At 38.5% G+C, this 22,608-nt stretch overlaps 1 protein-coding gene across 1 annotated transcript in view; it reads left to right on the top strand.

Moving 5' to 3' along the window:
- The window catches only part of LOC134199939 (uncharacterized protein K02A2.6-like), a 933,609-nt gene that overhangs the window by 479,883 nt on the left and 431,118 nt on the right, over positions 1–22,608 (top strand). The window lies entirely within an intron of this gene.

Genomic DNA, 22,608 nt, shown 5'->3' with positions numbered 1-22,608 from the left:
AAAAGCTGAAGTAAGTTTTGTTTAATATGGTATAGATAATTATTGAAGCTCAACTCACAGTTCAATGAACTTTTGTAAAACAAAGCGTATTAAAAGGTCTTTTACTAATACCCGCTTGCTCTTGGTCATTTCTGTTGACTTTTATACAGTATTGTTATCCAACAACCTTTTATTGTATTTAAGGCTCCTGGCGTGCTTTCGGCTGGATGACTTTTGAAGCATTTTCGGATATTCGCAGAATTTTACTGGTGGTAGGACCTCTTGTAAGTCCGCACGGGTAGGTACCACCACCCCGCCTATTTCTGCCGTGAAGCAGTAATGCGTTTCGGTTTGAAGGTTGGGGCAGCCGTTGTAACTATCCTGAGACCTTAGAATTTATATCTCAATGTGAGTGGCGCATTTACGTTGTAGATGTCTATGGGCTCCAGTAACCACTTAAAACCAGGAGGGCTGTGAGCTCGTCTACCCATCTAAGCAATAAAAAAAACAATGTAGATGCTGTCTACCTTGAGATTTGAGGTCGAAATCTAAGTTGTATGGTGCAACAACTGCCCCATCCTTAAAGTCAGATGCATTATATCCAAGTAAACAGATGGTACCAACTCGTATCAGCTTGCAAAGTGCCCTACCAGTCCAGTAATAGTCAATAAATGTTGCTCTCCATAAAAAGACACACGCCGAATTTGTTTTGCAAGTCCCTCTTAAAAATACGGTGCTTCTTGGACGACTTAAAACCAATCATTGAAGATTTTAATAATCACCACTCTTCGAAGTTGTATTGTAGTCTTAGATCAAAGCGTGTCTGGTATTCAATAGAATTTAATTTAAATACGTTACGTAATAATACTTTATTGAAATTACGTAAATACAATGAATAGTTTCGCTTGCACGGTACAGAGGAAGAACGAAATTGAATAATGCTTCAGGAACCGTTTGAGTAACCTTTGACGCGAACAACTTCTACACACACCGATGTGTAATCGAAGGGGATGGAGATTTTGATGTAAAACATCTATAGCCGCACGTAAAACCAATTTCTGGCGTGGCGACGCATGCCGTGGCGACGCGTCGCCATGCGACTGTGCGATTCTCTCCGACTCGATCCGGCGTTAAGGCATCTCTCTCGCTACACTGAGCTCGGATACCTATAGTGTTGTTTTACTACAGTACACATAACCTGTGTTTTACTTGAAAACAAATTATTTTTTCGTAATATTTTATTTTATCATTATGACATATTTAGTACCTATCAAAATCTGTTATTTTCTGCATATTACTTTTACAAAATAATGTCGATGTTTCACATCTGCCAGGCGTCCCGTGACGGCTCACATTTTTCATTTTACGTTCTAATTTACGGTGCGGTATGGGCCCTCATGACCATATCTCCGTGTTTAAATTTGATTTAGTTTGATTTTAAACCAATCTAACATCAACCCTTTTTACAAATGATCTTGGATTGGCCTATCATAGAGTGTGATTTGGGTATAGTAGTATTACCTTATTTTGTTCTATTACTTTTTTTTTTATTGGTTGGATGGGTAGACGAGCTCACAGCCCACCTGGTGTTAAGTGGTTACTGGAGCCCATAGACATCTACAACGTAAATGTGCCACCCGTCTTGAGATATAAGTTCTAAGGTCTCAGTATAGTTACAACGGCTACGCCACCCTTCAAGCCGGAACGCATTACTGCTTCACGGCAGAAATAGGCGGGGTGGCGGTACCTACCCGTGCGGACTCACAAGAGGTCCTACCACCAGTACTACTTCACATAATACCTTTTTTATGGTCACTGAAGGGTAGTAAGTAGTAAATAGTCTTCGGAGGGGGGGAAATTATTCAAATTGGTGTAGTAAATAAACTATAATACAAATATAAACTAAAATATACCAAGAATTACATAATAAAGCATAAATATTAATTGGTTCCGGTGTAAATGTAGCCATTTGCAAGACCCGCCTCGGATTGTACCGGCTTTAGTTTCATTGTACACTGGAGCTTGTTTTAGAGTGATGGTAAATCTTCAGCGATTCTACGGTTATTTCGCAGCTGGGTCATACCGGTATCATAATAAAGCAGCAAAATTTACATATTGCAAATTATAATGGTATACGTTTTAGCATTTCAAATTTTCATCTCATTTCGCAGTCTTCCAACAAATGTTCTCTGGTAGTTTCGGACTTTAACTGGCATTCGTAAATTCTTTGATAAAATATTAATTTGAATGCTTAGTTTTAAAATCGTATTATGGGTATGCGTAGACTGGGGCTTGGATACCACACTATACCACCACTCTATACCACAAACTTAAAGACTTGATATCGTTCGAAAAAAAAAAATTCTATCCGATTATTGAGTTTCTATTTATACTAACGGTTATTAACGTCGCAGAAGTCCACATATGAAATTGGTTTCGTAAAAAATAGGCCATGTCTAGGTCGAGGAACGATCGATTTGAGGAGATACGTATAGTTTGAACGTTTATGGATTTCAGTCGTAATAATCAATCAAATCAAATCAAATCAAATCAAATCAAAAAATTTTTATTCAACATAAATGAAAGTACATACTTGTTGAACGTCAAAAGAACTACCGCCAATTCACAAGAACTAGCCTCCGTCCTGAGAAGAATTGGCAAGAAACTCAGCGGGCATGTTTTTTTTTTTTTTTTTTTTTTTTTAATAAGCAATTATTATTTATTTATTTTTTAATATTACATTTTTTTTTTAAATATGAGTTTTTTACAATGAGTATTATAACGTAACAATTACTACAATATTGAAATGCCCGGAGCGAGCAACTCATTCCCACTTTGTGCAATCTTCTAGATAATCATTGACTTTATAGTAAGCTTTATTGCACAGATGTTCTTTAACAGTTTTCTTAAACCTATGTATATGTAGGTTCTGAACATCTTGTGGGATTTTGTTGTACAGGCGCACAGACAAACACCCGAATGAATTTCTTATCTTATGTAACCTACTCATCGGCACAACAAGTTTGTGTTTGTTCCTAGTATTTCTATTATGTATGTCCGACTTTTTAGGAAACTCCTCAATATGTTTACGAACATACAACAAATTTTCAAAAATGTACTGGGATGGCATAGTGAGAACTTTAATTTCTTTAAATTTCTCCCTCAGGGATTCCCTTGAGTGCATGTTATAAATAGCGCGTATAGCTCTTTTCTGCAGAATAAATATCGTTTCTACATCGGCCGCATTGCCCCATAGCAAAATGCCATAGGACATGACACTGTGGAAGTAACTAAAGTAAACTAAACGAGCCGTGTCCGCGTTTGTTAACATTCTAATTTTTTTTACTGCGTATGCTGCAGAGCTGAGCTTACTCGCCAATTTATGAATATGAGGTCCCCATTGCAGTTTGGAGTCCACTGTTATACCAAGAAATACGGTTGACTCAACAAGCTCCAATGATTCCTCAGAAACAATTACATCACTATCCACTTGTCTCACATTTAAAGATGGTTTAATACATTTTAAAGTAAATTTAATACATTTAGTTTTCTTACTATTCAATAATAGGTTATTGATACGGAACCAATGAACCACACACGAAATCGCATCATTCACTTCGTCATAGACTTGTAATTGTCGTTTAATTTTAAATAATAAAGATGTATCATCTGCGAATAATACGACCTCGTGTCGGGACTCAATAAAACTAGGTAAATCGTTTATATATATTAGAAATAAAAAAGGACCCAAAATGGAACCCTGAGGTACACCCATTTTCAACAAGGTACCTGAAGATCTATTACCTTTCACATCTACTGTTTGTATCCGTCCTGATAAATAGGAAGTAATAAGTTCCAATGCACCATCCCTAATACCATAGTGATGTAGTTTCCTCACCAATGTTTCATGTTCAACACAGTCAAATGCTTTGGATAAGTCACAGAAAATTCCAAGACAATCATGTGATTCCTCCCAAGATTTAAAAATATTTTTGACTAGATAAGCACCTGCATCCGTTGTAGAGCGACCCCTGGTAAACCCGAATTGTTTATTATGAAGCAGGTTATTTGAATTAAAATGTTCTAAAAGTTGTGTCAAAATTATTTTTTCAAAGATTTTACTCAACGTAGGGAGTACTGAAATAGGTCTATAGTTAGAGGGGTCATCAGTACTACCAGATTTAAAAAGAGGAATCACTTTACTATGTTTCATTAAGTCAGGAAATACACCACACCTAATACAATCATTAAAAATACTAGCAAGATGAGGAGCAATAATGTCTATTACAGACTTCAAAACCTTTACTGATATTCCCCACAAGTCAGCTGTATTTTTTACATTAAGGCTATTAAAACTTTTTATAATATTGTTTGAATTAATTTTCCTAAATTTAAAAATTTCATTACATTTGTTGACATGTTTATGCAATAATATTTCAGCTGCTGTGGGGGATGAATTTAGAGAAGTGGTAGTTGAAACTGGAATGTCAGAGAAAAACTTTTCAAAAGCATTAGCCACATCTTCATGACTAGTTAGCAATTTATCATCTATTTTTAATGAGAATTCTTGGTGGCTATTTCTGACTTTTCCACTTTCTCTACCAATGATGTTCCAAGTCATCTTTATCTTGTCAGGGGCATTTTTTATTAAATCACTTAAATGTAAAGATTTTGCCGCTAAACAAACTTTTCTAAATACTTTTGAATAGTTCCTGACATATTGATGAAATGTTTCATCATTATTATAGGCTTTTTCAGAGTACAGATCATATAACTTTTTTCTACTTTTGTACACTCCGGTGGTGGCCCACTCGCTGAACACTGTTTTGTTTTTTAATGTTACAGTTTTAGGAATAAATACATCAGCAAAGACCAAATTAATTTTCTCAAACATATTCTGGTATGACAAATTTGGGTTATGGTTATAAATAATTTCTGAATGTTCTTGCTTAATATTATTTCTAAACTTCTCAATTCGTTTTTTATTAATAGGAACAATCACAAGAGTATTTTTATCTATAGAATTGATATTAGATTCAAAAGACACAAATTGTCCACTATGATCTGATGTTAACTGATTAATAATTTTTTTGTTAATCGGTGTTACATTTGTAAATATGTTATCTAAACATGTTGCCGATGTGGTCGTTGTCCTAGTAGGCTCTAAAAATAAGTTTGGGAGGTTATATGACTTTAACAGTGTTCTGAATCTAATAGTGGTATTTGTGTTTTCTAAAAGATTAATATTAAAATCACCACATACAAAAATTTGTTTATTAGAAACAGAAAGCTTCAGCAATACATTTTCCAAAATATTTTCAAAAGAATCATATAACGCATCAGGAGGTCTGTAGACGCAGACAACAATGAGGTGCTCAAGCTCAACACAGGAAATTTCAATAATTCTCTCAACAGAGAGGGCCACTACATCCTTTCGTTCCTTACATTTCAAACATTTACTAACGAGAATCAGTGAGCCACCGCGAATAGCGTTCTCTCTGCAGAAGGAACTTGACAACTGGTGATCATCAAAATTAAACAATAATTCATAATTTCTAAACCAGTGCTCAGTAACACAGAATACATTAATATTATGTATATTTAAAAACATTTCAATTTCTAGCTCTTTACCCATCATTCCTTGTAAATTTTGATGCACCAAATTGAATATGTTAATAATTGAAACGTTAACGTCTTTTGATGGGTATAATCTAGTTGTATTAATTGATTTGTAATTGCAAGAGTGTGACTCCTTTGTCTTATTAATTAATTTAAATTGGAAGCAGATTCCAAAGTCTTAAAACATGTCATATTTTTTTCCTGCTCAATAGAAGCAGGTATTTTTTTAGCTAAATTTATAGCTAGGAAATTGTGTATAAAATACTGTAGCGATGTTGCTACTTGTCTAAAATTTTTATTACTTAATTTAAATAAGTCATTTTTTGATGTCCTTAAATTTCTAAAATTTATTATATTATTTATATCTATTAATTTAAATGCATATTTTTTGGATGTCAAGGTGCAGTTATTATTATCAAAAGCATTATAAATTGCATTATTAATATTAAATCTAATTTTGTTTTCTGTCGGTAAGTCTTGCAAGTAAGGAAAAGTGAACATAATAATTTTTTTTATATTTAACATATTAACTTGTTCAACATAATGCAAAATTTGTTTTTGGTTAACATTTTCTCTCCTCCCTAACATAATTATTATGACAGTGTTTAGACAATGTGTTTTGGGGGTTGATTGCTTCCCGCTTCCGTAGGTTTAACCCGCGATTCCCTACAAGTGACCCCTGGGTGGTGCAAAACGGGAGCCAAATACATAATCGGTGGTAGGACTTGTCCGACTGGCTGGCGACCACCCTCCAATTAGAGTCCGCCGCCAAATAGCCTAGCTGTGTTCCGGCGTGTGGGTTGGAGAGCCAGTTTTATTCCTTCCCTTTCCTCTTCCTTGTTCGGGGTGAGTCTTGATGATACCTGGAACATGCGGAGCAGATGTGCGTGCGAGCTCGCGGGACGTGATTGTTTGGCGGGGGTATAGGGAGACCCAGTGAAACGGTGTTCGCCGCCGCCCGCCGGTCAGTTGGGGACCTGAACCCGGGTGTCACTACTCAACTCCGCCCCGGGAAGCTGTCCCGCCAACCGGTGTAAAATCCTGTCGTGCGGTCGTCGTGCCGGAGTCGGAGACCGGAGTGGATCCCGGCGATCGCACGCAGGGTGGACTGGGGGCCCTTCCATGCCCTGCGTCAGTCTCTCACGCAACCCGTGGTCGAGCACGTACTATGTTCCGCGCTTTATTCAGGTGTTGTCATGATTTCGCCTCGAACTTCCTACCCCACCTAATCCCACTCTCCAAAAAAAATATATGACAGTTCGAAAAAGAAAAAGGGTTTTGTCGGCGATTCCCCATTCCACATTTAATGTGGATTTCAGCAATGTAAGGGGTCTACATAGCAACCTCGACGCCGTACACCACCATCTTGAGACGGCGCAGCCTGCCCTGCTTTTTCTGACGGAGACGCAGATATCTGCTCCGGATGATACTTCGTACCTTGAATACCCCGGCTACGTATTGGAGCACAACTTCCTGCGTAAAGCCGGGGTGTGTGTATTCGTCCGGGCTGATGTCTGTTGTCGCCGTCTACGAGGCCTCGAACAACGGGACCTGTCCCTCTTGTGGCTACGCGTAGATCACGGGGGTTGTACCCGAGTCTACGCGTGCCTGTACAGGTCCCACAACAGTGATGCAGGTTCAGCTCTGATAGAGCATGTGCAAGAGGGGACTAACCGCGTGCTTGAGCAGTACCCATCTGCGGAGGTAGTGGTTCTTGGAGACTTTAACGCTCACCACCAAGAGTGGTTGGGGTCCAGAACCACTGACCTCCCGGGTCGGGCTGCCTACGATTTCGCCCTGGCCTACGGCTTCTCCCAGCTGGTGACACAGCCCACCCGTGTCCCAGATATTGAGGGGCACGAGCCTTCTCTGTTGGACCTTCTGCTGACCACCGATCCAGCCGGATACAGTGTGGTGGTCGACGCTCCGCTTGGATCGTCTGATCACTGCCTTATCCGTGCTGCCACACCACTCTCTCGTCCTAGTCGTCGAACGACGACCGGGTATCGAAGAGTTTGGCAGTATATGTCAGCAGATTGGGATGGATTGCGTGAATTTTACGCATCCTACCCATGGGGGCGGTTCTGCTTTTCCTCTGCTGATCCTGACGTCTGTGCGGACCGTCTTAAAGACGTGGTGCTCCAGGGGATGGAATTGTTTGTTCCCTCCTCTGAAGTGCCCGTTGGGGGTCGCAGCAGACCCTGGTATAACAATGCCAGCAGGGATGCTGCACACCTCAAGCGGTCCGCATACGTGGCATGGAATGATGCCAGGAGACGTCGGGATCCTAACATCTCAGAGGAAAGGCGGAAATATAACGCCGCTTCCAGGTCCTACAAGAAGGTTATTGCCAGGGCGATATCGGAGCACGTTGCTAGAATTGGCGAGCGACTGAAGAGCTATCCCTCTGGGAGCCGTGCTTTTTGGTCGCTCGCCAAAGCTGCAGAAGGAAATTTTTGCAGGTCTAGTCTCCCACCACTACGCAAGTCCGATGACAGTCTGGCCCATAGTGCGAAAGAGAAGGCTGACCTTCTGGTCAAACTCTTCGCCTCGAACTCGACTGTGGACGACGGGGGTGTCACACCACCGAAAATCCCCCGGTGTGATAGCTCCCTGCCGGAGATCTGCTTCACACAGTGTGCAGTCAGGCGGGAGCTCCGACTCCTGGACGTCCATAAGTCGAGTGGGCCAGACGGCATCCCTGCAGTGGTTCTGAAAAGGTGCGCCCCTGAGCTGACGCCTGCGCTAACGCGTTTGTATCGTCTTTCTTATTGCGCTAACAGGGTTCCGTCTTCATGGAAGACCGCCCACGTCCACCCTATCCCCAAGAAGGGTGACCGGTCGGACCCATCGAGCTATAGGCCTATCGCGATAACTTCCTTGCTTTCCAAGGTGATGGAGCGAATAATTAATATACAACTCCTGAAGTATCTGGAGGATCGCCAGCTGATCAGTGACCGACAATACGGCTTCCGTCACGGTCGCTCAGCTGGCGATCTTCTTGTATACCTTACTCACAGGTGGGCTGAAGCCTTGGAAAGCAAGGGCGAGGCTCTTGCTGTGAGCCTTGATATCGCGAAGGCCTTCGACAGGGTCTGGCATAGGGCACTTCTGTCGAAGCTACCATCTTACGGAATCCCCGAGGGTCTCTGCAAGTGGATCGCTAGCTTTTTGGATGGGCGGAGCATCACGGTCGTTGTAGACGGTGACTGCTCTGATACCATGACCATTAACGCTGGCGTTCCACAAGGTTCGGTGCTCTCCCCCACGCTTTTCATCCTGTATATCAATGACATGCTGTCTATTGATGGCATGCATTGCTATGCGGATGACAGCACGGGGGATGCGCGATATATCGGCCATCAGAGTCTCTCTCGGAGTGTGGTGCAAGAGAGACGATCAAAACTTGTGTCTGAAGTGGAGAACTCTCTGGGGCGAGTCTCCAAATGGGGTGAATTGAACTTGGTTCAATTCAACCCGTTAAAGACACAAGTTTGCGCGTTCACTGCCAAGAAGGACCCCTTTGTCATGGCGCCGCAATTCCAAGGAGTATCCCTGCAACCTTCCAAGAGTATCGGGATACTTGGGGTCGACATTTCGAGCGACGTCCAGTTTCGGAGTCATTTGGAAGGCAAAGCCAAGTTGGCGTCCAAAATGCTGGGAGTCCTCAACAGAGCGAAGCGGTACTTCACGCCTGGACTAAGGCTTTTGCTTTATAAAGCACAAGTCCGGCCTCGCGTGGAGTACTGCTCCCATCTCTGGGCCGGGGCTCCCAAATACCAGCTTCTTCCATTTGACTCCCTACAGAAGAGGGCCGTTCGGATTGTCGATAATCCCATTCTCTCGGATCGTTTGGAACCTCTGGGTCTGCGGAGGGACTTCGGTTCCCTCTGTATTTTGTACCGTATGTTCCATGGGGAGTGCTCTGAGGAATTATTCGAGATGATACCGGCATCTCGTTTTTACCACCGCACCGCCCGCCACCGGAGTAGAGTTCATCCATACTACCTGGAGCCACTGCGGTCATCCACAGTGCGCTTCCAGAGATCTTTTTTGCCACGCACCATCCGGCTATGGAATGAGCTCCCCTCCACGGTGTTTCCCGAGCGCTATGACATGTCCTTCTTCAAACGAGGCTTATGGAGAGTATTAAGCGGTAGGCAACGGCTTGGCTCTGCCCCTGGCATTGCTGAAGTCCATGAGCGACGGTAACCACTCACCATCAGGTGGGCCGTATGCTCGTCTGCCTACAAGGGCAATAAAAAAAAAAAAAAAAAAAAAAAAAAAATGTGTGGTATTTAAAATCTTATCAAATATTTGTGCTGGATTAGCACCTGGCATACAGTAATTAATCACATGTTGTCCAAAACAAAGGTCATGTAATGCCACACCCATCTGTTTCCCCAGCTCATCACTAAAAATTTTAATTTTAATTTTGTCTTCTCTAGAATTTTGTGAAGATGCAGTAGTAGGTATACAGATAGGTGCTGCCTTCATAATATCATTGCTTTGAGACTCTAGCACTGAAAGAGTAGACACATTATGTTTTTGAATTTCAACATGTGGTAGCTCCTGACAACCCGATGCAGAGCATTTACATTCAGCGTACTGCATTGTCAAAGAGTCAAAACGCTGTTGATTATAATTACAAGTATCAATTAAATTGTCCATTGCCAACACATGCTCACTAATGTCCCTCTGTGCTAGTTCATAGTTTAATGTAATGTTCTCTAAACTTGACTTTAAATTGTTTATTTGTGTAGATAAACATTCTATTTCTTCCAAGTTCCTTCTTTCTTCAATAGATTTTTTCTAATCAAATAAAACCTTTCGAGCTAAAGTAGTGTAAAATAAATAATAAAATCTAAGGTAGTCTAGAAGTCGACACTCAGCAAGAAAACCCCCACATTTTTATTCTACAAAATGTAGATCCGATGTTGCTTCCAAGGTTGAGTTATTGATGCTGAAGTCTAAAAAGCGTATTATTTTATTATGCGCTAATATATGCAGTTTGAAATATCGAAGTCATCTGTTGAAAGATTATTTGTATTAAACAATTTCTTTCACAAATTTGGATACATACACGTAATCTCAATAATCAGTTATAAGACCAATTCATTTACAACGTTCATTCATAATTTTTTTATAAATTTTATTTATTATTTAATTTACAAATAAATTTTATGACTTATATAAGAATACTAGGTGACCTGGAAAACGTTGTTTTGCCATATAATTTATTTCTAGAAAAACTAAATACCGACTGCTGCGCCATCTGCCGGGCTGATTTATGAATCTAAGCCATCCAGGGTGCCACCCAAACGCATACAAAAAAATAATAATACATATACATATCGGCGCGATGGATAATTCACGCATTTAAAAGAATCACTTTTAGTTACATAAGTCAAATAATCAATCAAGAAAACATATTTTAACTGTTTAGAATCAATTGTGATGTAATGACACTCATTGTAATGTTAAACAACACGTGATTTATAATCACCACGTGTTATTTCAATACTTAACCTAAAAACACATACACGTGTTGATTTGCAAAAATCACCGGCCGCTCTGCCGACGATCATTCATTCGTGTCCGAGCCGTAGTACAGTACGGACCTCTCTGGAACGTTGTTACGCATCTCGTACAATATACGCAGTTCTCGTGAAGTTTTGTTTCGTAAACCCAAATATGAGTCATCGTCAAGAAAGCAATAACCGTGACGTCGGCAATGCTGATGTCACACTTTTTAAAAACATTCCGTCAGCGTTCCTCCCCCGTCATACTTAAATATAACAATACTAAGGACAGTGCTCTGAAAACCTTATACAATTAAAATATTTTTTTCTCTTCCCAATTGAAGATAGATACTTACTGGTATAACAGTTGTCAGCATGTAAATATTATTACTATTTAAATGAAGCAATTAAAGTGAATTCATTATTAGTTCAAGATATATTATGTACATTAATAAATTTCTTGATAGTATTATTCACTTATCATTTTTCACTTCTGCCTCGAACATGAAGATGCCAGATGTGCAATCGACACCTCGTTCAAGTGTAAATTACTCGCTACAGTAATTGCAGTTATAATTAAGTTCTACGCTCAACGCCAGGAAAATTATAGGCGGAATTAATCTATTCCTCCTACTAATAGATGTTGTGTTCACATTTTGTGTATTAATATCCAGTATTTTATTAAATTAATATGACTGGAAGCTAATGCTTTTTTAAGTATATTTTTTTATTGCTTAGATGGGTGAACGAGCTTACAGCCCACCTGGTGTTAAGTGGTTACTGGCCCATAGACATCGACAACGTAAATGCGCCACCCGCCTTGAGATATAAGTTCTAAGGTATCAGTATAGTTACAACGGCTGTCCCACCCTTCAAACCGAAAGGCATTACTACTTTACGTCAAAAATAGGCGGGGTGGTGGTACCTACCTGTGCGGACTCATAAGAGGTACTACCACCAGTAATACCACCAGTAACACCAGTGAGTGACACCTCTACCACAAGGACACAATTTCGTTGTTTTGTAACAATAAAATTAGTAAGTACTCAACAAATTTTAATTTGTAATATTAATATTGGTGGACTGTCTCGGTGGAGCAGTAGCTAGCTCTCCTGTCTGTTGCGCCGAGAGTCGCGGGTTTGATTCGGATAATATTCGTGTGATGAACAGGGTTGTTTGCTCTGTCACTGGGTGTTTATTTTCTATAGTTGCATATATTGAAGTTTTATATAAGATGAATGGTCTATTGGTCTCTGGTACCAATAACACAGGCAATCCTATTTTGGTGTAAGATGACCGTGCGTGATTTGTTCCCTGCTATTGTTATTCATAATAATATTATTAAATTGTAATAATTTCAATAATTATTACAATACATTATATAATTATTGAAATTACAATAATTTCAATAATTGTAATAATTTCAATTAAAGCGCACTATAATTTTTTTAACAACAAAAAAAACAACTTTCGACATTACCGCAGCAATGTTTTGCATTGAAACAAGAGTTTTATGGGAATATAAAATTCATACGGCCCGCAAATCCGGTAGGTTCATTACAGTTCCTACGCTACAGTTAGGCTCGAGCTAAGAGCTGTTAATTTCCGCTTGCTTGTATCGGTTGAACGTGGCTTTCGTATTATTACGCCTTCCTAGCGGTTTGCGACCTGTTACGTAACGTCGGTAAGGGAGAGATTTCTGTGTCAAATGCGGATTTGAAACGGCCTCGGAGTGATAGATTGGTGGCCTGTCCAGGAAGCGTTAGACTGTGGTTTCCGATCCGTAATATCGGAAATGTTTTCAACAAAATACTTGTTACTGTTACAGTTAAAAAGTAATTTTATTAGTTTACTTGAGTAAAAGTCGTCGTGGCCTAAAGGATAAGGCGTCCGGTGCATTCGTATCTTCTGATGCGATGCAACGGTGTTCGAATCCCGCCGGCGGGTACCAATTTTTTTAATGAATACGTACTTAACAAAATATGTTCACGATTGACTTCCACGGTGAAAGAATAACGTCCTGTAATAAACATCAAAACTCGCAAAATTATAATTTGCGTAATTACTGGTGGTAGGAGCTCTTGTGAGTCCGCACGGGTACCACCACCCTGCCTATTTCTGCCGTGAAACAGTAATGCGTTTCGGTTTGAAGGGGGCAGCCGTTGTAACTAACTATACCTTAGAACTCTTATCTCAAGGTATAAATGATTTTAGAATAGAAATCATAACAAAGTTGGTCCGTCTCAATGATTCACTTGAAATATTCGGTTATTTTTATACTTGGAAATTTTACAAGGGATTCCGTGATAATAAAGAGAGCGTAAAGTAAAGCAGTTCGTAGTGTAGCCATTAAGATAATTGGTAATTATGCTGTGTTTCGAAATTTGGAGCAGACCCTAAAGTGGCTGAATAAAACCGTCTGCCTACCCCTTCTCCAATCGTGCTTGTCGTGTCTGAAGGTCGTGGCTACCTTCACCTATAACTTTCATGGTATTTTTATGATTGAAAGATTACTGGTGGCCCGGAGGCCTTTCCAGCTTCACCAGGGCAGGTGGGCGAGCAAGGCTCAGCCAGGAGGAGTGGGATTTGCTAACAGTTGCTCGAGCGCCTCCGAAGGAAACCTAACAACTCAAGAGCAATTGCTTCGCGAATGAATCTACTACCGGATCAGAATCGCGACCCACTGAGAAGATCCGGCGAGAAACTCAGCGGGCTGATACATGGGTTAGGTTGCACGTCGACCTCTTTGTCGAGTTCGACGAGTACGGTTACTGGGGTTCCTCAGCCTACTCCTAGTGTTAGAGCTGAAGGTATCTAATGCAAGAGTTATTGGATCTGATGGATCCGTAAGGACGTGAGCTTTCATGGTGTCATAGTGAGGACACCATGACGCCATCTTATACTACTTCGGCTACTCGGAGATCACCATAGATGGTGAAATCAATGCCGGTGCGAAAAATATTTAAAAATATCATACTTTCTACAGTGGCGATTGAAAAATTATATCAATTTTCCAACTGCGCTTGGGTTTTGGTTGCAAATTTAGCAGTATTAAGCATTAACATCCCAAGTTCCCATCCTTTGACTTCATGCCTCAATGTAGGCGTCATATATGTTAAGATCTCGAAAAACTCCAGCAACTATTAATACCGCGTAGACCACGCCTCGTCCGGATATGTATGGTAGGCGCCGACTTGGCTTGGCTTTTGTCATTGGTAACGTCCATGAGTGACGGTAACCACTTACCACCAGGCGGATCGTATGCTAGTTTGCCTACAAACGCAATAAAAAAATGAAGGTAAAAACGAGTTATCGTACTGTAAAAGTGCAGCGTGAATTCTCAGTATCAAAAGCAGTCGGAGTGAATTCACTAAATCTTAATATATATAAATCTCGTGTCACAATGTTTGTCCTCAATGGACTCCTAAACCACTTAACCGATTATAATAAAATTCGCACACCATATGCAGTTCGATCCAACTTGAGAGATAGGATAGTTTAAATCTCAAATTATAGTCGCAATTTTAATTTATTGCTAATTATTTGTCTGTTGTTATTTGACAGTCACAATTATCTGTTAACTCCAAATGATTCTAACAGATGTCGATACCTTTCGACTGGGTTGAGTAAGTAATCAATAGATGGCGCATATATGGCAAAACAACGTTTGCCGGGTCAGCTAGTAATAATATAAAATTTTCATACCGATAATGAGTTTCAGAAGAGATGGATGGATTGCGTGAAAGACGATATGGGTAAGAGGGGAGTGAGCGAAGAAATGGTATATGATAGAAGAGTATGGAAGGAGAAAACATGTTGCGCCGACCCAGGTGACTGGGAGAAGGGCAGGATAATGATGAATGAGTTTCATAAAATGGTCGCATAGATTATATCGACTGTCCCTACGTATAATATCGAAATTGAAAAACGGTCCTTTACAGGAGAGCACTTTGAAGTTAATTTTGTGTACCAAATTGTCATTTATTGGCCTATCTGCAAATAATTTCAGATATATGGGAAACTTTTACTGGAAATTAAATGTATATGTCATTTTATCCCAAATTCTTCATAGTTTTTGAGAAATGTTAGTTTCGATACTTTACTACGTTAATCAATTAGTGTGAACAATCGAAACGGCCCGTTTCGATTATTTACTTGGGAACTATTTTATCAAAATTATCGAATGTGACTCTTTCGATATTTTACGTTGTACATTTAAATTAAGAAATTATCGGAAGTGTCACTTTCGATACAGTACGTCAAAGTATTTTATACGTTTCGATACTTGGCCTGAATGAAACACGCTTTTATTCTTCAGTTAGTTAAAAATAAAACGTAGAAATAACAAACTTCTTTGAATAAAATACTTAGTCTGGCCATAAATACTGTTACAATTAAAAATAAAAAAGAAATCTATTGCAAATAACATTTATTACTTTTACAGTGTGTTAGTTTAATACATAAATGTAAAACAATTTAAAGTATAAAAAGCTTATTTGAAGTGGTCTCCATTGGCTGCAATACAGTCCTTTAAACGTTGAGGCCAGTTATCAATAGAAGCACGTACTCTTTCCATGGGAAAATTTTTCACTGCCAATCGTACGGATTGTTTAAGGGACTCCAAATTATCATGGCGTTTAGAGCAAGCTGTACTCTCTAAAACTGACCATAAATCATAATCCAGCGGATTAAGATCGGGACTAGACGACGGCCAGTCTTCAGCTCTGATGAAGTCCGAAACGTTCGTTTCCAACCAAGACTGCGTAGACCGAGCTTTATGACCTGGCGCCTAGTCTTGCTGTAAGGACCATTCTTGATTATTGAACATGGTGTTGTTCAGGGGCTTCACTACCTTCTCAAGAATGATATCTTGATACACTTGTGCCGATGTTTTGATACCTTTTTCACAAAAGTATGGCTCAGTCACTCCTTCATAGCTAATACCCCACCAAACCATCACTGAAGTCGGATAGTGCCCACGTTGCACTCTGTCGACTAATTGGGAAGCTTCCTCAGAGCTTTGAGCATAAATACGGTCATTTTGTTTGTTAAAATATTGCTCAATTGTAAAAAAATTCTCATCCGTAAACAAAAATTTTCTATCTATCTAAAGGGAGGACCCCTTTGCATACCGCTTCAGTAGTTGTTTCGATTTTACCACCCTATTCTCTTTTAAATTATCAGTTAAGAAATGACCAGTACGTTTCTTATAGGCTGCAAGTCCTAAGTCATCTTTTAAAATACGCGACATGGTTCTAGGTGCTATCTTCATCTCCCGAGATAAAATATTTTGCTTTCGGACAGGATTTCTTCGAATTCTTTCCCTTACTGCTTTGACCACCTTTTTCGTACGAGCACTACGTGGACGGCCAGATCTTTTTCTGTCACAAACAGAGGAGGTGTCATTGCACCTATTAATAGCCCGGTACACAAACATTTTACTAATACCAAGCGTATGGAGAGTTTTAAAATTTGCATTTGGCTCCATACCTGCTTTGTGTAATGCAATCACAGCGATTCGGTTCTCTTTATCACCTCACTCCATTTTAATATCGCAAAATATTGTACAATGTATTGGCGCCAAAATGAGAAAACTCAATGAGCAATCATATATAAATGACAGATTCCAAATTCAAATGTAATGTTTTGTTTATTTTTGATTGTAATAGTATTTATGGCCAGAATAAGTATAAACATATTATTATATAATTCTACAAAGTAAAAACTAAACAAAATAAAAGCTTTAAATTAACTTAAAATCCAATAACATTCGGATTTCTTAGAGTAATACTAATAATGATTTAGTATTCTTATTAAAATAAATATTTCTTATAATTTCTTCTATAAGTAATCATAAAAATTTTAAATACTGAACAAAGGGAAGTTTTAAAAAGGGACGTCGTAAAATTAAACTAAAGCAGGTAACATAACAGATTATAACTGTAATATTGTATTTAGTCTGAATCGTCAGTCTTCTTCAAATGTATTCCTGCTTTATTTCAAATTCTTTTTCTTTCTTTCTTTCGCTCTTTATGAGCGTGTACGCTATCTCCTTCGTTCTGCGTGTGCCCTTGCTCTAAAAAGCGATGAGTAATATCGATTTTATATTCTTTTGCCAGATAAAATTATAATTTGCGTAATTACTGGTGGAAGGACCTCTTGTGAGTCCGCGCGGGTAGGTACCACCACCCTGCCTATTTCTGCCGTGAAGCAGTAATGCGTTTCGGTTTGAAGGGTGGGGCAGCCGTTGTAACTATACTTGAGACCTTAGAACTTATATTTCAAGGTGGGTGGCGCATTTACGTCGTTAATGAATATGGGTTCCAGTAACCACTTAACACCAGGTGGGCTGTGAGCTCGTCCACCCGTCTAAGCAATAAAAAAAATAAAAAAAACTAGATGACGAGTCACCTTCCAACAAGGTTATAAGTGGAGATTCACATTCAGTTCAGTTCGATTCAGTTATAAGTGACGCGACACTAGGTATGGCCACATTAGGAGAAACTATAATAGTGTCCATGTATCAAATAAGTTAATAAAACAGAAATTGATTTGTAAAAAATATAGTTCTGTTGATATATTGTAACATAAATTAATAAAACATAGAAATTGATTTTAAGAAAAGAAGTATTCTATAGTAGGTATATCGAATTTAAAAATAAAAAATATATAATTCCGAATGAAATCATCGAAAGTGGTATTTTCGATAGGCTCATTGACTAATGTACCCACGTATAATAATGAATGTACCAGATTCGATTACACAAGGAAATGAAACATCAGCGAATAATATCGAAACTGTCACTTTCGATACTTCAAAAAAAATGTTAATCGACGTACAAAATCGAATTTGGGACTTTCGATAGTACACTTCGGGTGAACGACATTTACTTTAAAAAACATTGTTTTTGAGGTAAACTTAATTAATAACAGAATATTGTTAAGGAAATCAGATTAAAAACAAGGAAAAAATAAACATCATGCACTCGGAATTAATAAATCTGTTAATATACTTATCAGTTTTCCGTTAGAACCACATTACTTCAAAATTGCGTCGGAACGCGCGGGCGCGCGGGTCACCGCGTATAGCAACGAAAGCGGTAGTTTCGTCCTGCACGCACGCTTCTTGTATCCGCGTATAGTACCGAAATTAAACATTCGATTTTTTACGCTGAATGATTTGTTAAGTATCGATATTATACTCATTGAAAACATGGTTTAATATGTATTTTATAGCTTTTTCTCTTTTTTGTGTGAAAACATACATAAAAAGAAGTATTTTAGTGCCATAAAAAAAAATCGCAAATTTTCAGTTTCGATACTGTACGTAGGGACAGTCGATATTATTTTAATTGAACCAACAAAATCTTGAAAAGATAAAATCGTGATTATCGACACGCCTCTGGTGTCCAGAGTTATCAATTGCTTTCCGCTCCTCCTATGTAACATATACAGCATATAATTTAACGCTCATAGACTGCACTGGCTGGTTATTGAGGAAATGACACAGATGTTTCGGATCACATGTAACTGTATGTAGGTAGGTGTCTTACTTATGTATACAGTCCCTTTAAGTTGAGTAATTATTATAATTCTCTTGCTGTAATGCTCTTCTAGTTAGTCAAAGTTATTGATCCTGGAATTTATAACGGTATTAGAGTTTGATGTATATCAGAAGTCAGTTTCTTTACGGTGATAGGAATATGATTTTAACATCAATAGAGGAGTGAGACAAGGGGATCCATTGTCTCCAAAACTATTTATTGCAGTATTGGAATCAATCATAAATCAATTAGACTGGAAAAACTATGGCTTGTATATCAAAGGTGACTGCCTAAGTCATCTAAGGTTCGCAGATGACTTAGTACTGCTATCTGAAACCGGTGGTAACTTAGAGCGCATGATACAGTCATTACACGAAGCTAGCAGACAAGTCGGATTAGAAATTAATCTGAAAAAAACAAACATCATGACAAACAGTTGTAGAAGAACCATCTCACTAGAACACAAACCAATACTGTACGTGGAACAATATATCTACTTAGGAAAGCAGATAGCACTGGACAACAATAGCAATGAACTAGAGGTGGAGCGCAGAACAAGAATTACGTGGAATAAGTTCTGGAGTTACAGAGAAGTAATGAAAAGTAACATGCCAACAGAAGTGAAAAAGAAAATTATGGACACTTGTATATTGCCGTGTCTTACATACGGTTGCCAGACGTGGAAATTTACGCGTAACATTAAAAATAAATTAACAACGTGCCAGAGGGGAATGGAACGCAGCATGCTCAACATAAAAAAGACACACAGAGTGCGTCATACAAAGATAAGAAGCATAACCAAAACAGTGGACGCTCTCAAATATGCTCAAAGACTGAAGTTTAAGTGGGCTGGCCACGTAGCACGACTCGGGGATGGGAGATGGACATCGAAAGTAACTGCATGGGACGGTCCACAGGGCAAGCGGCGCGTCGGTAGACCGTACACGCGTTGGGAGGATGATATTAGAAAGGTTGCTGGACCACACTGGATTTATGTCGCCAGAGACAAAGCAGAGTGGAAATCTTTGGAGGAGGCCTTTACCTGAGAGGGGTCCATACATATATTATAAAAACTAAATGTACAAAAAAAAAAAAAAAAAAATTAATTGCATGGAATAAAAGGCTTAAATAAATAAATAAAAAATGCTCTTCTAGTTAGTCAAAGTTATTGATCCTGGAATTTATAACGGTATTAGAGTTTGATGTATATCAGAAGTCAGTTTCTTTACGGTGATAGGAATATGAGTGATTTTGCCCCAGTTTTGTCTGCACTTTCTTAAATCTATAATTCAATCTCAAGTCGGAGCGATGAAGATAAATAAATAATCGAAATTTAAGGATTGCATCTGAAATGAAAAAAATATTTGACCACAATTATAGCAAATTCATTGTAATATGATGCTCTAAAAGTATGTCTCAGATTCCCAATAAATTTATTTCTACATTACAGTATACGGAAGGTTGGTTAAAGTTGTTCTATACATCAATAATTCTGGGAAACTATTACAAGTTAACGTATGTTGAGAAGCCCCTCTAAGTCGGCGGTCCTTGACTGTTGTACTATTGTTAACAGAATTTATTAATATCAGTATCAACCCACGTGCATTGACATGTACAGTAATAGCTTAAATCTCTCTGACGATGCAAACACGTAATAAAACTTATCGACAGGTGAATCTGCAGGTTAATACTCTTGTTTGTGGTAATAAACAATTCCAGGATGTATGCACATAAGTCACATGAGGCCATTATTTACTGAACTGTAATGAGCACCATAAACACTGTTATTGTTATCATACACATATAGTTTACGACGATTTTTAGTTTTAATGAATCCCGATATTTCAATAACAACGAAATATCGGGTCCTCATTAAAATAAAATAAAAATTTTGAATGAATATCTCTATGCTGTTTGAAATCTAATAATAGTCTTTGTAATGTAATTTTTACCTTATTTTGAAAATACAGAAAAACAAAATATGTGATAATTTGATCTTTTGATATTTGAAAATCTAGATATAAGTTTAAATGTTTATAGTATTATAAAGAATTCAAATCATAGGACCAGAAACGGATGAAGTAAAAGAAACACCGAAAGAAGAAACCGAAAGAGTTTATCCCTGTGAGTCCTAAAACCCTGTGCAGCATGATAAGAGGACATGTTGCATCGACCCCGCTTAGAGTGAGATAAGGGGAAAAAGAAGAGAAAGTATTTATAATGTAGATAACAACAAAAGTTTACAACAACTTGTAATGAACATGATAAAAATTATAATCCGGAATGAGGAGATTCACAGGAGAACCACAATAAAGGATACTATTACGGCATCGAAGTGACAATGAGCAACAATAGATAAACGCTGGAGCCAAAAAGTTCTCGAATGGCAATTGCGCATTGGACTGGATACAGTCTAGGTAAATTTCCCATGAGGTGGACAAACGCCCTACCTAAGATTGCGGGTATGCATTGGATGCGAGTAGCGTTGGACCTGTCATTATGGTTAACCTTGGGGAAGCCTATTCCCAGCAATGGCTACCCATTGGCAGATGATGTTGATACTATTATTATAAGATACATCGATACTGGGATTAAAACAAACCTCAAAAGTTGTCCTTGCGCAGCCATATATTATACGAGGGCTTATCTTGCATATTTAATGTCGAGCAATCTGATGATTTGCTTCTTAAATGCAAGGTACGAGCATACGATCTAAGCTCCCATTATGTTCTGACCAGTACAATACATTATATCGGTCTTTGGTTACTGTCTATTAGTAAGAAGGTCCATAGGTTTTATGTAGGATGGCATTTAAATCAAAATCAAAAATTTCCAAAAGTCAATGTTAATAAATAAATAAATTTTATCATGTGTAAGAATTTTTTGGTTAAAGAATGCTTAGCGTTCGAATCAATTCAGGTTACCATTAATTACGTTTACAAATGCTCGTATTTTCTTCCTCAATAATCAACTAGTTCCATTAGGTTTCAAAAGGGCTTCGTGAAAAATGATTTGGACAATGGCTCGTACAATGTCATTGAGTCTAATTCCGCTATTTGAACGTGAAAATTCAGCATAAAGAGACTTTCGAGGTTAAGCGTTCCGATTACGAAAGTGTGTCACGAATTTTTTAATGAAAAGGAAGATTTTATTTTACTATTCATTTGAAACAAGTCTCAATGTTTCTAGGTCTGGTACCTAGCCTTTTACCACCAGACGGGCCCAGTTCGTTCACCCATCTACCCAAATAAAATATATTATTATATCTATGTCGTATAGTTTTAGTCGAGTGGGACGGCTTAAACAGAAAGAACATCGCGATGGATAGTGAACATATTTCCAATTATCATTCACGGTGAACATGGTTTCTGACCCTGAGCACACGTGAGCAAATTGCTCAAAGCGGTTATTGAATTTTAAAAAATCTAAAAACCATGATTTTGAACATATGGCGTCACGAATGAGATTGCAATATGGTTTTGGTTTGGAATACTACATTTAAATAAACCAAGCTTCCAGAAAAGTCAACGCAGCGATATAATGATAATAAATTTAATGATTGACGCAACGGGGTACCTAAATCGCGAAAACATTAATTTATTGTAATATGAAGCCAATTTTACTTGGGGCGGAAGTATGAATTGCGCGTCTTTGGAATTAAATACAAATAAATTGAGGAAATTTTCGTATCCTTGAAGTTTGACCGTGGCACTTAATTTTGTTGCTTTGCTTCAACGAAAAACACATTGAGTAACGTTTCCAAAATGATACAAATCCTATTTGGATTTGTAACAAACGCTATATGCCTGACCTCGAAATATATTCCAAATGAAAACTAACAAAACATGCAATAGTAATTTTCCACCTGAAATATCTAACACAATGTGACTTCGCATACAATTCAGCTTGCATCTTTGTTCCGCGGCGCCTTAGGACGCCATTTT

The sequence above is a fragment of the Bombyx mori genome, chromosome 13, assembly GCF_030269925.1.
Source record: "Bombyx mori chromosome 13, ASM3026992v2".
Taxonomy (NCBI): Eukaryota; Metazoa; Arthropoda; class Insecta; order Lepidoptera; family Bombycidae; genus Bombyx; species Bombyx mori.
The sequence above is the reverse complement of the archived record's forward strand: the minus strand, read 5'-3'. Positions and strand labels throughout refer to the sequence as shown.